A 14,896-nucleotide genomic window follows, 5' to 3' on the forward strand; every position below is an offset into this window, starting at 1 on the left:
CGGCAATCCACCATCCAGGGTCCAGCCAGGGGGATCCTTCCGCAACCAAAATCACCACTTGGCCTGAATCCTCATGGTTCCCCATGCTCTCTAGGATGATATCCAATGTTATGCCATGGTCCCCACCAGTCTGCCCTGTTTGCTGCTCTGACCTCTCTGTCACCACTTCCCGACTCTCTCTGTACAACTTTCCAGCTGGACCCAGCCGGCTGCTAATAACGGCATCACCGTGCTTGCCTTCAGGCCCCTGTCCCCGTCACTCCAACTCAAAGTCCAGCATCTCCTCAGGACCGAGAGGAGACATCAGCTCCTCCGGGAAGTCTGTGCTGCCCAGGGCACAGTTGGCTCAGTGCTTCCTGTGTTCTCCTGAGCTTCCTGGCTCTGTCTCCACACCCATCACATTGTGTTGCACATGAGTTGCTTACTTGCCTAGGTTGTTCCCAGCTAGGTCCCAAGATCTTCGAGAAAGAGGCTATTTCTCATTCGGTATTGAACCTGCAGTGCCCAGCAGAGTGCCTGGCAGGATAGGTTCACCATGAATAGCTGAGTATGTGAATGAGTAAATAGAGTAAATGAACAAATTAGGGTGTATATTCACTTAATGAGCACAGGTATGACACATATTAGGGGCCTGGCCAGTTCTAGACCTTTTGTGAACATGAATTCCTTTTATCTTCGGAACAATCTTATATAGAAAGCACTATTTTTGCACTCATTTTTCAGTGCAGGAAACTGAGGCTAAGGAGGTTGAGTAACTTGTCTAAGGTCATGTAGCTGATGGGGGAGGCTGAGGCTGAGACTGACCCTAGCCTCAAAGACTGCTCTGCCCCACGGACAGATGGTCCTGCCTGCCTGTGATACATCCTGTGAGGGCATAACAAAGGGATGATGACAAGGTGACCTGGGATCACAATCAACCAGCTTCCTGCAACTCTACATTGCACGGAGCTGAGCCTCAGATTATTAACTCACAAAGGAATCTTTCCATTAAATATTCACGAATGTACTGTTTATATTTGTTTTTGAGCCTGGATGAACTAGGCTTCCACGTAAGGGGCATTATGGCCATTCAATTCCCGATTCCGCCGCTCTAGTAGGATCTGGGTAAATACCTTATCTGCTCTAGTTACTCCCAAACCATCTTCCTGGAATATACTAGAAACTTAGACAACCCAAGGGAGGCTTTTGCAGAGAAGCAGGCATTTGGGTCCTTGGGGTTTTGATTTAATTTGGAGTGTGTGTGTGTGTGTGTGTGTGTGTGTGTGTGTGTGTGTGTCTTCCTTTTAGATGATGTTCTGGACTTGTGTCTGGCCAAGTGCGACCACAGGTCTGCCTACGTTGGCCTGTGTGCCTTTGTCCGATGTTGGTTTTATAGTCATTGGGTCCAACTGGGAGAAGTCAGCTGTGGTTGTGTAAGTGTCCCCTTGACTTGTCCTCAGGGGGGGTCCACCCTTCCAGGGAGAGACAGGCACAGAAAGCCTCACATTGCAAACTGGAACCCAGAGCCTCCTGGGTGAAGGCTGGCAGGACCAGGCCTGGCCTGTGGCGTGAGGGCTCAACTCTGTGAAATCCCCAGCTACAGGCGAGAGAAATGCCAGCTCTTGGGTGGCAAGACCATGCCCTCATCTACCCCAGTAGATGCTCTTACCCCGGTTCACCGGGGTAAGAACAGGGGCAGACCCCATCCCAAGGAGAAAGGGGCAGGGAGGCTGAGGAGGATGTGCAGCAAAAGCTCTGCCTGGTTGAGCCAAACTTTCTTGTCTCTGTATTCCAAGTGTGTTAGTGCTCCCCTTTGCCCTGCGGACATCCACAGAGAATGGAGAAGTGGCACCTGGGAAGTATGTTCTGAAACACACGTGCCCGCCGCACGGTTACAGAAGTCAAGCGAGGAGCGCAAAGGTCCAGGCATCTCCTTGGTGAAGCGCAATGGTCAGCCCCGCGGTGCGGTGGGCATAATTAAATTATTGTGCCCAAAAGCCCATGGTGTCAACCTTTTTATTTGCATTCTTTGGGTCTTATCATTTAGGATTATGTAAAAATGACAGCTGCTTATAATTATTTGGAGGTTGGAGCTGCAATAATTAAAACCATCTGCCTTTATCTTACCGCTACCAAACTTAACCCCGAGAGGTTGGGTCTACTGAACTTCAAAGAGGGAAGTAAGAAATAAAAGAAAACTCTGTACATTACTAACAAATTTCTTGTGATTCATTTAAATGTATAACCAGTTATTCCAACAGCATTCAAACCTTTAATTATCTTTTAAATATATATAATTTGGGACTGCTAATTAGATAGCAATTTAATGCTCTCATGGGGATTCAGATGCACTGTCTTTCTAAAATGTAAACTCCGGGAGGAATAATCATTGGCATTCAAATGATTGAATTCTTCAGTTATTCAAATGAGTGTGGGCATTTTCACTATTGGAATCATTTGAATATTCTGCTGTCAGCCCCAGCTGTAGGGTTTACAGGGCTCCTGCACCGAGCAGGGGTAAGGCTAGGCTTTCTCCTGGTCCAAGTCCAGCCCTCTGGAGAGAAACCAGCCGGGCTCCTTGGGAAAGCCTAACAACACTCCAACAGCTCAGTTAAGCCTTCTCATAGATACAGATGGTTCTGTTTTCCTATTTTAAGGAGGAGCAAACTTTCCTGGAATTTACAGTTATGAAAGCTTTAATGCTTGCTTTGCAGGCCTTCTCCATGCTGGTCTGCCCGCTATTGTCTGGGCAGTTAACATTTTAATTAATAACTCCCTCCCTGCAACAGGCTGTGGCAGATGGAGGAGGTGAGGGCTTCACTCTGCTTTCAGCTTCCACTTCCTGTGTATTCCTACCCCCGTGGAGATGGTCCTTTAAATTATATAAAGATGTGCATCACATGCAGAAAAGCAATTGATCAATTGATGACACTGGGCAATGATAGAAGCCAGCTCTCCCATCTCAGACTCACAATATGGCTAGGGTTTGCATTCCTGAGCCGGGGCTAGTAGCTAGCAGCTGAGGCTCATTTCCCTCACGAGGGGAAGGAGGTGCAGACAAATCTATAGGAATTTTTAAGAGATCATTATTCAACACATTGCATGTAATTACATTTTGATGAGCTTTTTATTGCTAATTCATCATCCAAGATGTGGCACTCTAGATATGAAATTAATCTAGTAAAACAAAGGTCAGAGTGTGTCCAGTGTAAAGAAAAGCTTTGTCCTCATCAAATCCTTTTGCCAAACAATGAAGCGGCCGAGAACGTTATCTCTAAACCGAATTTCCTTAAAGCTCCCCTACCCCTGAGTATTAATAGCACAAAGCCAATGCTCCGTGGCACTTCTAAGTGCAAGTGTGGATTCTCCAAGTAAGCTGGTGTGATGTGAATTCATGTGCAGGGGCCTGAGATAGGATGGAAAATGTGAGTGATGGCATCACGTTAGTGCAAAGGCCTGCTTGGGTTCACACGAAACTGCATTTGAAGCTCCAGACTACAGCAAGTAGATTTTTGCAGAGAATTATCAGTCCACTGGGGTCCTGGCTTTGAACTCCTTCTGACGCTGTCCCAGAGACCAGGATTCAAGGGCAAGGTTTTCACTTGGGAGGGGTTGTCAGGAAATGCCTGTAGGGACATGACAAAGTGACTCAGAGACCCAGACAGGCAGGCAGCCAGCACCAGGTGCATCATGAAGCCTGGCAGCGCTGGGGGCAGCCAGAGCCCAATCCCACGGCGGGGCTCTGGGAGCCACTGCCTAGGAGGCACCTCGAGATACCTAGCCTGAGAGATGGGAGTGCTCAGCAATCTTTGGTGGAGGGATGCTAATTCTCTGGTGCCTCTGGCCTGCCGTGGGCTGCAGAGGAGTGCCCTCCAAAAGCCAGGGAGTCTTCAGCTAGGTGCTGGCAGCTGCAAGCCAGGCCGGCATGAGTGGAGATGGTAGGGGCCGAAGGGACACGGGCAAGCGCTTCACTAAGCTTATTCCCAAGTAGGACCCTATCAGTAAAACTTCCAGTCACCACCCCTCATGCTTTGGAAGTCTGTCCTAAATCTACCAAAAGATTCCAGGCTCACAACATCTTGACCATCCCATGCCTCAGCGTCTTTGCTTACACTGTCCTCTTAGCCTGAATGAGTACGCCACATCTCTGCACAGTGATCTTCTTTCCCTTCCTCAGGGCTCAGCTAAACTTGCCCTACCCAGGAAGGGCTCTCTCCCTGACCATCCAGCTAAGGGAGGTGCCTCTCCCTACTTTTTTGTTTTCTCAGATCTTTGTTTCTTTTGGAGAGTTTAGCCAAAATGTGTAGTACTTTTTATTTATTTGTTTACTTATGAGCTTTACAAAATCTCCATTAGATTGCAAACAGGAAATGAAGGGGAATTATGTCTGTCTTGTTTTATCACTAGATCTCCAGCATCTAATAGAGTGTGTGGCACATGGGAAGTGTCCAATGAATAGATGCCAGGTGAGGGAGGAATGGCAGGAAGGAGGGAGGGAGGGAGGGAAGAAGGAGGGAGCGAGTAGAGGGCGGAGGGGAGAAGGAAGGGAAGGAAGGAGGAAGGAGGGAGGGAGGAAGACTCACAGCACCAGCAGTGCAAGGGCAAGCTAGACTGGACTGGATCACAGACCATGACCTCGGGCTTCTAGGCTGCACACCAGCTCCCCACAGCCTTCTCCAGCCACCCCTTCCACAGTAAGACACCAAGCACTTTTACAAATTTTATTTATCAGTATTTTCACCTTGGTGCTTAATAATATAGTGTGTCATCAGTTTCCTAGATGTGAGTCTTCTCTCTCCACTTATTTACCACCCCATCTCTTCTGCTGGGTACCTCACCAGGCTAGGGATACACAGAGGTGAGCAAAACACAATCTAATCAGCATTCTGGTTGTTTGCCATGCAGCGAGGGGCAGATGCATCAAGATATTTCTATAACTTAGTACAGAGCCCAAACTCAGAGGCCTATGCAAGAAGCCTGGTGGGATGGGAAGACACCTCTTTGGGGAGGGGGGGTGGAGGGTGCAGGGGTGCACACTGGGGTCCCCGAGGGCTGCGGTCAGAGCCACCCCCAACAGAGGCTCCCAGACTTAGGGATTTCACTGCTCTATCAGTCAGGCTGTTATTGCTCTAAGCGACAGATACCAATTCTTAATCACTTGATCAAAAGGGGAATTTATTGGAAGGGTATATGGAAGCTCTCTGCTCCCACTGCATTGAGAGGAAAATACATAAACCAGTAAACAAGGAACTGATAGGAGGGCTCTTTCTTCCTTCTTCCTTCCTCTTCCCTCCTTCCCATTGCTTTCCTTCCAGCCTTCCTTCTTCTTCCTTTCCTTTTTGGCAGAATCAGGACTTAAGAAAAACAAACCTTCCATCTACTCTTACCTTTGTATCAGTCAGGGCCCCAGCAGGAAGCACATGGCATAGTCACGCTGGCTAATTAAGGAAGGTTTAATAAAGAGGCTATTGTAATGGGGTGCTGTGGGCAGGGTGAGGGAAACGAAAAGAAATGGTGTAGTCCCCTGAAGCTGGGAGCAATGGGGACCCTTCTAGTACTCTGCCTAAAGGGACAGAGGAAGGGGCCCTAATAGCACCCAGAGAGAGACAGCCACAGAGACAGGGAGGCTAGCATGGCTTTAGAGGGGGTGCAGCCAGTCCTGGGGCACCCCCACCCCACCTGCCTCCCTGTGCCTCTCGAGAGTGCTCCCCACTAGCCGAACCCCACCCCATCACCCAGCACAGAGGAGCCGCTGCCGAGTGCCATCCAGGGCAGGGTGCCAGGGCAGAGAGCAGAGGGAGGCTCCCCAGCTCAAACTTCACTCTGTAACAGAACCTTATAACACTGCTTCCTAATTAAGGACATTCTTTCAACAGAATAGGTTTAATTTTATGAAAAATGACCAGGAGCATGTCATGGTCCATCATCATCGTTTTTTTTTTTTTCTTCCCTTGAAGAACTGGCCCCAGTTTGCTTTCTGAGGGACAGTCCACGGCCTAGAAGTCAGTTACTCCCTCTGGGACGGGCACCAGCACGCAGGACAGTGTGAGGGCTTAAGAAGGCCACATGCACAGAGATGCTCAGCACGGAGCCTGGATCCCAACCCACTGAGTACCAGCCCCCATCTGCTCAACCCCATCTCGGCCCCCAGTGTCCAAGCACACACCCAGCACGGAACTGGGGGGACCCCGAGGCTGTGGAGTCATTGAGGTTTGCAGAACAGAGGGTAGCTCCCATCCGACAGAAACTCGGGCATCCCGCAACCTTGCTTAATGCCCAGGCTCTGGAGGTGAGCGCGTTCCCCGCTCAGGGCTGCACTCCTTGCCCCCAAGTGTCCAGACCAGGGCCATTCAGTGCTGTCAACAACTTCATCGAGAGGAAGGCATGCAAGCAAGGCTCTGTCTTCTTTTTCACCAAATGATGTATTTCAAAAAGAACAGGCTTGCTACACGGGGGTCACACAGGCTTGTTTATTTTTTCTCAGGGAACACACTCCCCTGAGCAGATGCACTTACTAGGCATCCCTTAATTCTCTCTTTTAAACTAAACGGAATGGACTCAGACCAGGCCTGAGCTGGAGTCTCCTGGGCTTCCTTCTGAGAAGGTGCCGCCGGTTGGCCGGTTGGCGACACCATCTGTGCAGGGGACAGGGCGCAAGGCGGTGCCCGGGCGCCACCTACTGGGGAGTCTCCTTCACTTCATCAGCGGCCTGCGCCAGGGCGAGAAGGAAGGCCAGCGCTTGGGAGAAAGGTTTGTAAGTGACCTTAGGCCCCCACCTCCAACACCCCGACCCACCGGGCCCCGCGTGGTTCCCAGACCAGAGCAAGAAGTCGTGCATCTGGTCAGGCCTGAGGACAGGGGTCCTGGGGAGGATGTGGGGCCTCTGCTGAGTGGGAAACAATGTCCTTGAGGGTGGTGGGGTGGACACAGTCGCATACCAACTCCTCTGTGCATACCAACTCCTCTGGGAAACCCTTCTGCATTTCAAGGGCATGTTTCCTCAAGAAAAGCATTTAACGTAGCCTTTAACTCCCACTGTGAGCCCATAGCTCTTCTTGGCCTCTCTTGCTGTCAGGGAACTCTTGCTTTGTGCAGTGAGCTTCTGTGGGCAGAGGCACCCTTTGTCCTGCTTCTATGTCCCTACTTGCTAGCACAGTGCTTGGCTCTAGGAGCATCTGATGAATGCCTTCAGGCAAGCAGGAGAGCAGAGAGAGGAGCAGAAAGAGGAGGGACTGACCAATCACATATAATTCAATTTCTGTGCCTGATATAGCAAGGGCTCAATACATGTTTGATGAGTGAATGTGTGGCACCTGCACTTCTCATTTATCATGGGAAATTGGTACCCAGACATGTAGTCATCAACATCATTCAAACATCATCAAAATCATTCAACAAATAGTTACTGACTCTCTTCTGCGCAGCAGCAAAATCCCAGGAACCCTCAAGCGACAGTGGGGGGAAAAGTTGAACACATCAACATTTCCCCAGAGTGATTAGTGATCCAAGGAAACCATAGCAAGGGATGTGAAGGGAGATGAATTAGGAAGGGGGTGGCTCCTTTGGTCCATGAGCAGGGGAGCCTCTCTGCAGGGGTGACATCTCGAGGAGGCACGGAAGACGAGAGCAAGCCAGCCATGGATGTGGAGGGGATGAAATTCCAGGTAGAGAGAAAAGCAGGAAGAAGGATTCAGAGCAGGAAGGAGCTTGTGGGGGGAGGGGAGGGTTGGAGGAACAGAAAGGACCAGAATTTTAGTCCTGGAACACAGGTGAGCATTGTGGGCAGCCACACATGCTCAGGCAAAACAGGGAGGTGGAGGCAGGTCTAACAGGGTGCTGGGGTCACAGCCGGGAGTTTGGGTTTTATACTAAATACCAGACAGGAACCCTGCCATCTGATTGGCATCTGTGAAAGCCCCCCCTGACCTGCAGAGTGAATCATGCCAGGGTGGCGGGGGCGGAGAAGCAAAACCAGGTACCCAGAGAAGAGCAGAAAAGGGACTGAAGCCATTTGGGAGAGACGGAAGAACAGGGGCCCTGACCAGGGCATAGAGACAGAGAGAGGTAGGAGGGCTTGGGGCACACTTCAGAGCCAGATCCAATGCACCGTGGTGGTAGGGGATGGGGGCATGGCATGGGGAGGCCACACCCACATCTGCTGACCCAGAAAGGACCCTTAGCATTTGCAATGAGTAGGTGTGGATGAGCAGAAGAAATGAAGGAAAATGAACTGAGGTGTCTTGGTGCAGGGATTAGCAACACAATAAAAGCAGGAGATGTGTGGGACGGGAGCCAGGCCCTGCATAACTGAGGATCTGCACAAGGATCTAAAGATCACATCTAAACTCCACATTGTCAGTTTTTGGAACAACACAGAATCTCTTCATATGATCTGTTGCTTGAGCTAAATCAGTTGGATCCGGACAAGGAGTCTAATATTGCCCCCCCCCCAACTTTATTTATTTATTTATTTATTTATTTATTTATTTATTTATTTATTTATTTTAAAGTGGTACTTTTTTTTAAGATTTATTTTTTATTCATGATAGAGAGAGAGAGAGAGAGAGAGAGGCAGAGACACAGGAGGAGCGAGAAGCAGGCTCCACGCCGGGAGCCCGACACAGGACTCAATCCCAGGATTCCAGGATCGCGCCCTGGGCCAAAGGCAGGCGCTAAACCGCTGAGCCACCCAGGGATCCCCCCAACTTTAAAGTTCCTATTTAAATGGCATGTGATAGGCATGGTCTACTTAGCATTTCACATATGTTTACATGTGCCTATGCGACTGTCCACTTCATTCCATAGGCGAGGACGGCAGCCTAAGAATATATTTATTAGCATGTCCACATGTTACCCATGTATTCAATGACCTTCTACCCACTGGCCCGGGCCGAGCAGTTTGGTTTAGGGGGGTCTGCGGCTTAGGAGCGAACTCATATGGCCTAAACCACCAGAGCTGCAGGGCTAACCCCAGGAGCCCCTCTGCCCCTGCCAGCGACCTCATGCTCCCAAATTCCGAACTCCCCATTTCCACTCCACAGCCTGAGAGGGAGGGGTTGAGGCCACAAGGAAGGAACTAACTAGCCATCCGCTGTTTGCACAGATGACCAGGATGGAAGAGCAATAGGAGGTGGTGGTGGTGGTGGGGTTTGTTCCAACCCACTTTCAGGAAAGGGCCCGAAATGTCTGGTCATGCTCTAGACCTGTGCTGTCCCCATACCGTAGCGCCAAGCCACATGCAGCTCTGCGGCACCTGCACTGTGGCTAGTCTAAATGAGATGTCCTAAGAACATAAAATACACATCAGATTTCAAAAGTTAGTATGAAAATAATGGAAAATAACACCTTCATAATTTTTTATTGATTATATGTTGAAACTGTGTGATTTTGGATACACTAGGTTAACTGAAATATATTCTTAAGCTTAATTTCACCTAATTCTCTTTTGCTTTTTCAGATGTGGCCACTAGAAAATTTTAAATTACATAAGCAGCTCATGTTTGTGGCTCACATTATATTTTTACTAGACAGTGCTAGTCTAGACAGATTCTAACTATAATCATCCAATGACCCTGTTATTCATCCGTGCGGCTGCAGAGTCCAGGCCTCTTGGTCTCCAACCACTTCACTTCCCATTTCCTGAAGATCCAATCAGGGGCGAGGAAGTTGGCACATGTAACTTGATTTGGGTTAGGGCTCCTGGTTCTGAAACTTTCTAGCCCCCTTACCACTTCATCACAGGCAGGGTATCTGCCTTCCTCATGGAGAACCGTAGCTCCTCAGCTAGGCACGCATATCTGTCGAGTCTCACTCCAGGCTGCCTTTTCCACAGATCCTCTCTGCCCAGGCCTGTCCCTGTAGGCGCCCTTCCTTTGAGCCCCTGGGCCTTTGCACAGCACCTACTGCTAGGTTTCCTATTAAATTACTTAATGATTGAAAGCTTTCACACATGTAAAACATGTAAAACACTTAGCACAGTGCTTATCATAGAAATAGGCATCAATGAATTTTAGAAAAACACTAAAACCACCACCACCAATACCAAACAAACAAAGAGAAATGCACCTTCCCTAGTACTATCTATAGTCACTTAGGCACCCAAAGTATAAAATCTTATCCATCCTTTTAGATTTTGAGTTCTTTGAGGCAGGGCACATCTCTGTAACCACCTCGAGTACCCTGCTCAGGTCAAGGACGTAGTGGGTGCCCCGCAAACACTGCAGGAAAGAACCGAGGTTTCTCTCCATCATTCCTACCTCCCATCTCATCCACCCACAACACTCAGTGGCTGATGCGACTGGCAAATTTTTGTCCAGAATAGAAACCCTCCAGCATCCTTCCCCACCTCCTGGGCCTGCAGACGCAGAGCAAACAGTGTTTGGCAGATGTCAACGTGGTCTCCGTGGAAATGAGTCCTAGATTTTGCCTGTCCCAGGCTTCTCGGTGGAGCCCTGCCTGTGCTGTGGCTGCTGGAAAGGAGCCTTATTTGTGTTCTTTTGGTGGTTTGACCAGGTCCACATTCCAGGCCTCCTTGGGGAAGGAAATCAACTCAGATGACCCTTTCTTCTAAAATGCAGGGGCAGATGGATCACTAAAATGTCAACAAAAATCAGATCACGCTAACGGTGGCACCTTCCCAATTTTATTTCCCTCGATGCCCTGCTGGGCAAGAGAGAAAGAGATATGGTCAAGGCTCAACATTTTAAGAAAAATCCATAAATATTTGGAAGGCAGGGGGAAAATAAAGCACAAGAAAACAAAATCTAACAGTACTTTGAAATATTTTTAACCAGAATGTTAAAGAGTGGTAAAGATCCAGGAAAACAAAACAAAACAAAACAATTCTACTTCCAGATGTCTAAGAATTACTCAAACAGCATCCCTCAGGGTCTAATTTGTGTCCCTCTTGCTGTGCTGTTGTCCCATTCCCTCACCCAGAGGGACTCGAAGACAGCTATGCAGTGCAGCCCCCGATCCAGCACAGGACCCAGTACACCTGGCACCATGTAAAGGTTTGCTGAGTGAACGCCAGTCTCTCAGAAGTCACAAGGTGCAGCAAGGATAGAGAGGTTGAGAAACACTTGGAGAAAGACCAAGGAGAACCCCGTTATCAACAGGAAAGTATTATTTTAGCACTTTTGCCAATTAAACCAAAGCAAGTCTGCTGGGTGAAGGCTCCTATATCTGAGCTGTTTTTGGAGACACTTCATGATTCACACCCAAGTCATACAAGATTAAAGGAAATACTGGATAAAATCAAGCCAAACATGAAGTTCAAGGGAGAGATTTTATTGGACAAATTAGAAAAATATTGGTATTGTGCTTCATAGAAACCCACTTCTTTCTTCTGGCTGCAGAGGCAGCAAAGGGCCTCAGTGGCAGAAGGAGAGCAAATCGGAGTTATTTTAAGTGAGCTTGCACCATCCTCCCCTGCTGGCCACAACCCCACACTCACACCCACTGTGCGAATCTGGCAGCCCCATCCAGAACTGACGGGAACGTCCATTTTCAGTCAGGATTCGATGATATGGCAGGGCGTTGGGAGAGGCGAGTCCAGCTGGACGGATGGTTCCCAGCCCCAGGTAGCCAGGGGAGCTGCTGGCAGCTGGCTGTCCCTAGCTATGTGCGACGGGTCTGAGCAGGGGAGACTGATGTTCGGTGCAGATACCAGATTTCCAGGGCAACCTCACAACTTATGTTTTCCAGAAGGTCCCAAAACAAGTGGAAACAGACAGTGGCTTTGGAGGGTCCCTTCTTTGGTTCATTTCCTGAGTCCCTACTGTGTGCCGAGTGGGCTGGTGCTTAGGGAGAAAGGGGGGGGACTTTCTGCCTTTGTCGTCGAGGTGAACAAAACCAAGATGAACAAACCACTTGTGCACGCCATGCATGCAGGTGGATGCTTAGCTAGCTTACCTATCACTCTTCCGTTACCACAGTTTCTAGTATTACTTTTATTGATATTTTAAAAACAAACAGCAACAACAATGTACTTTAGTTTCCTCACATGGTAGGGCTCACAAAGAACCCCATTTTATGGTTGTTGTCTTACACAACAGAGCTGGCCTAGAAAACGGACACTGTGTGTGTGTGTATGTGTGTGTGTACACAATCCCTCACCAATGTTTATCATAACAATTTGAAGCAAGTGAATAATCAAAAGTGTCCTTTAGGTCCTCCTAAGCATACACCACCATCAAATCCTCCCTACCTTTGTAGTAGCTGAGCACAGATCGATAGAGCCAATGTAACACAAGCAGGAAGCTGGTATAACCACCGCTGTCCCCATGACGTCCCAGGGCCTGCTTTGTCACACAAGGCTTTTTGCATGCATTATCCCATGTACTCTGACAATGAAGCTATGACTTATGCATTAAAGGTATGGCAGGATCACAAGAGAAAATGAATCTCAGAGAGGCTATGCAACTTATCCAAAGTCATACAGGTAGGATGTGGCAGGACAAGAGTCAAGGGCAACCTGTGTGTTGCTAAAGTTAAGTTCTTCCCACTTAAACCACTGTCTTTTGCCCTAAAAGAAAACACAAAACTCAAGGCAGAGTCAACATCCACTTATCAATCATTCAGATGGATTAATTCATGTAATCCTCAACGGTTGGCATCACTCCAAATCTCTTCTCAGTATCTCATAAAATCAGGGTCTGAGCTAGATAAATGGCCTGGCCCTTCCTTATGTCCTTATGTTCTTTTTTTTTTTTTTTAAAGGTTTATTTTATATTTTAGAGGAAGAGAGAAAGTGCATGCTCAAACAAGAGAGAGTGGGGGGAGGAGCAGAGGAAGAGGGTCTTCAAGCAGACTCCCCACTAAGCACGGAGCCCGATGTGAGTTTCCATCTCAAGATCAATGAGATCATGAGCCAAATGGAAACCAAGAGTCAGATGTTCAACTGCCTAAGCCATCCAGGTGCACCCCTTATGTTCTTATCATGGGCCAATTGCAAAATGGTTCATCTTGTTTGGATTTTCACAAGTGAGATGCTGAGGCATTTGCCAGGGCCATCCCATTTATGCGAATTTGACACTGGCTATCACTTGGTGAAACCATTCACTACAGTGTTTCAGCAGTGAGAACAGAAAGGACTTGTATTTGTGAGTACTTGCACTGTCATGGGATGATTGATGCTGGCTGGCTGCCCTGCTTTTCTAAGAGCCTTTCAGTTGCCCCCTTGGTGTCCACAGCTCTGGAAAGTGCCTCAGATGGACTATTTGAGAACAAACCATTTGCTGCATGACCAGGAGATATAAAAGACCAGGAAGGCAGTGTGAGTCAACTGTGTAGGTGGAAGCTGCTCATCTCCATTGCTGCAGAGGGAGAGAAGTTACCTTGGTGACTTCCAACGTCTGGTTCCATTCCATCCCTTTTAAAAAAGCTGATAAATAGGAAGCTAATTCATTCACTGGCAGAGGACCCAGGTTTGATTGTTTTATTGACTATGTTCCACTCCAATTTGGAATAAATAAGCACTAGGAGACCATACTCAACCACAAACACGGAACTCCTCACCACCCCCAACAGACAACCATAGCTGAGTGGCTTGGAAATGGAGAACTTGATAAGCTTTTTAGACTCAAATATATTTTTAGACTTAAACACCTTTAAGAAATTACTAGCTTTTTCAATCAGACTTTTCAATAATTCTGATTACATTTGGAACGAGCTAACAAGTTAACTCAATCCTTTTCTGATAAAAAGATTGGTGAAATCAAATATTACCATAAGTCTCATCTTAAAACATGCATGTGGGATCCACATAATGTGGCCATGACTCCATTAATACCAGGGCAATTAGAGCAAAATTGGGTGATGCCGTTCAAACATGAACTCTCTCTCAACAATGATCGATGCAAGAAGCAAACTGGTCCCCACAATGCAGCACAAACATTTGCCAGCAGACACTGAGCCACTATTTTCTGACCATGATGAAAGAAACAAGGATGTGTGGGGCAGATGAGTGCAAGCAAACCCAGGTGTGTGTGGCTATAGAAAACCATCTACACTTTCCTAACTCTCAGAGACAGGGTTCACAATATTATTTTTTATGACTTTATATCTTCTATAAAATGAGCTAAATACACTCAAACCCAAAGGGTTATCCTTCTTTCAACACATTGCAACTACTCCAGAGATAGCAAATGTACTCCCCACCAACAGCCCTCCAGAATCCACCGGGCAGCCTGTCGCCTCCCACCCAAGGAGCCTGGCTGCCCTTCAGACTCCTCCTCAACACAGTGCTCCAGGCAGCCTCTCCCCAGGCATCAGAGTGGACAGGGACATGATGGGCTGTCCTGGATTTGGCCTGGCCCCATTCCAGAAGGAAAATGGTTTACACATCAGGTCACTAAACAATGCTAGTAGCATTGTTTGCCTGAGCCTGATATGGCTCAGGCTGGGAATGGAGAAAATCTCAACTGTTCAAATGAAACAAAAAAAAAAAAGGCTTTGTTGAATATCTTCAATATTGGAGACACTGGGCTTAGGGCATGGAATTCAGGGGCAAATCACACTGTGATGAATTTCCAGGGATCCGGGGTCTAATTTGTTGTGTTCAACATAACTTGCAATGAGTCGGGCTTGGAGTGTGGGAGATCATTTGTTATATAAAGGTACCCATTACGATGGGTTTCTAGCTGTCTAGAAATAAATTTTTTGCATGTGTGGGCAGCTGTGAAATAAATAAATGCATATAGATATATTTTGATTTATAGATAAAAGAATGATAGTAAATATATGTATCCTACATTACTTATTTATTATGTATCAGAATACTAGTTATGAACTATTAAAACAGCCTTTAGGAGACCATCCTATAAATTGAACTTTGAAAGTAAACGCTGCTGCAAAAGTGTCATCACTGTAGAACTGATGAAAATCTCTTAAAATCATAAAAGGAGAAACACAGAAA

General features: G+C 47.6%; 1 protein-coding gene and 1 long non-coding RNA gene across 7 annotated transcripts in view; one reads left to right on the forward strand and one right to left on the reverse strand.

Annotated features, from left to right (window-relative positions):
• The window catches only part of CACNA2D3 (calcium voltage-gated channel auxiliary subunit alpha2delta 3), an 832,272-nt gene that overhangs the window by 190,313 nt on the left and 627,063 nt on the right, over positions 1–14,896 (reverse strand). The gene's annotated exons all lie outside the window — the stretch shown is intronic.
• On the forward strand, positions 917–1,996 carry LOC144291254 (uncharacterized). The gene is made up of 2 exons (XR_013358570.1): positions 917–1,104; positions 1,776–1,996. It is a non-coding gene; the product is annotated as an uncharacterized LOC144291254 (long non-coding RNA).

The sequence above is a fragment of the Canis aureus genome, chromosome 19 (genome assembly GCF_053574225.1).
Source record: "Canis aureus isolate CA01 chromosome 19, VMU_Caureus_v.1.0, whole genome shotgun sequence".
Classification (NCBI taxonomy): domain Eukaryota; kingdom Metazoa; phylum Chordata; class Mammalia; order Carnivora; family Canidae; genus Canis; species Canis aureus.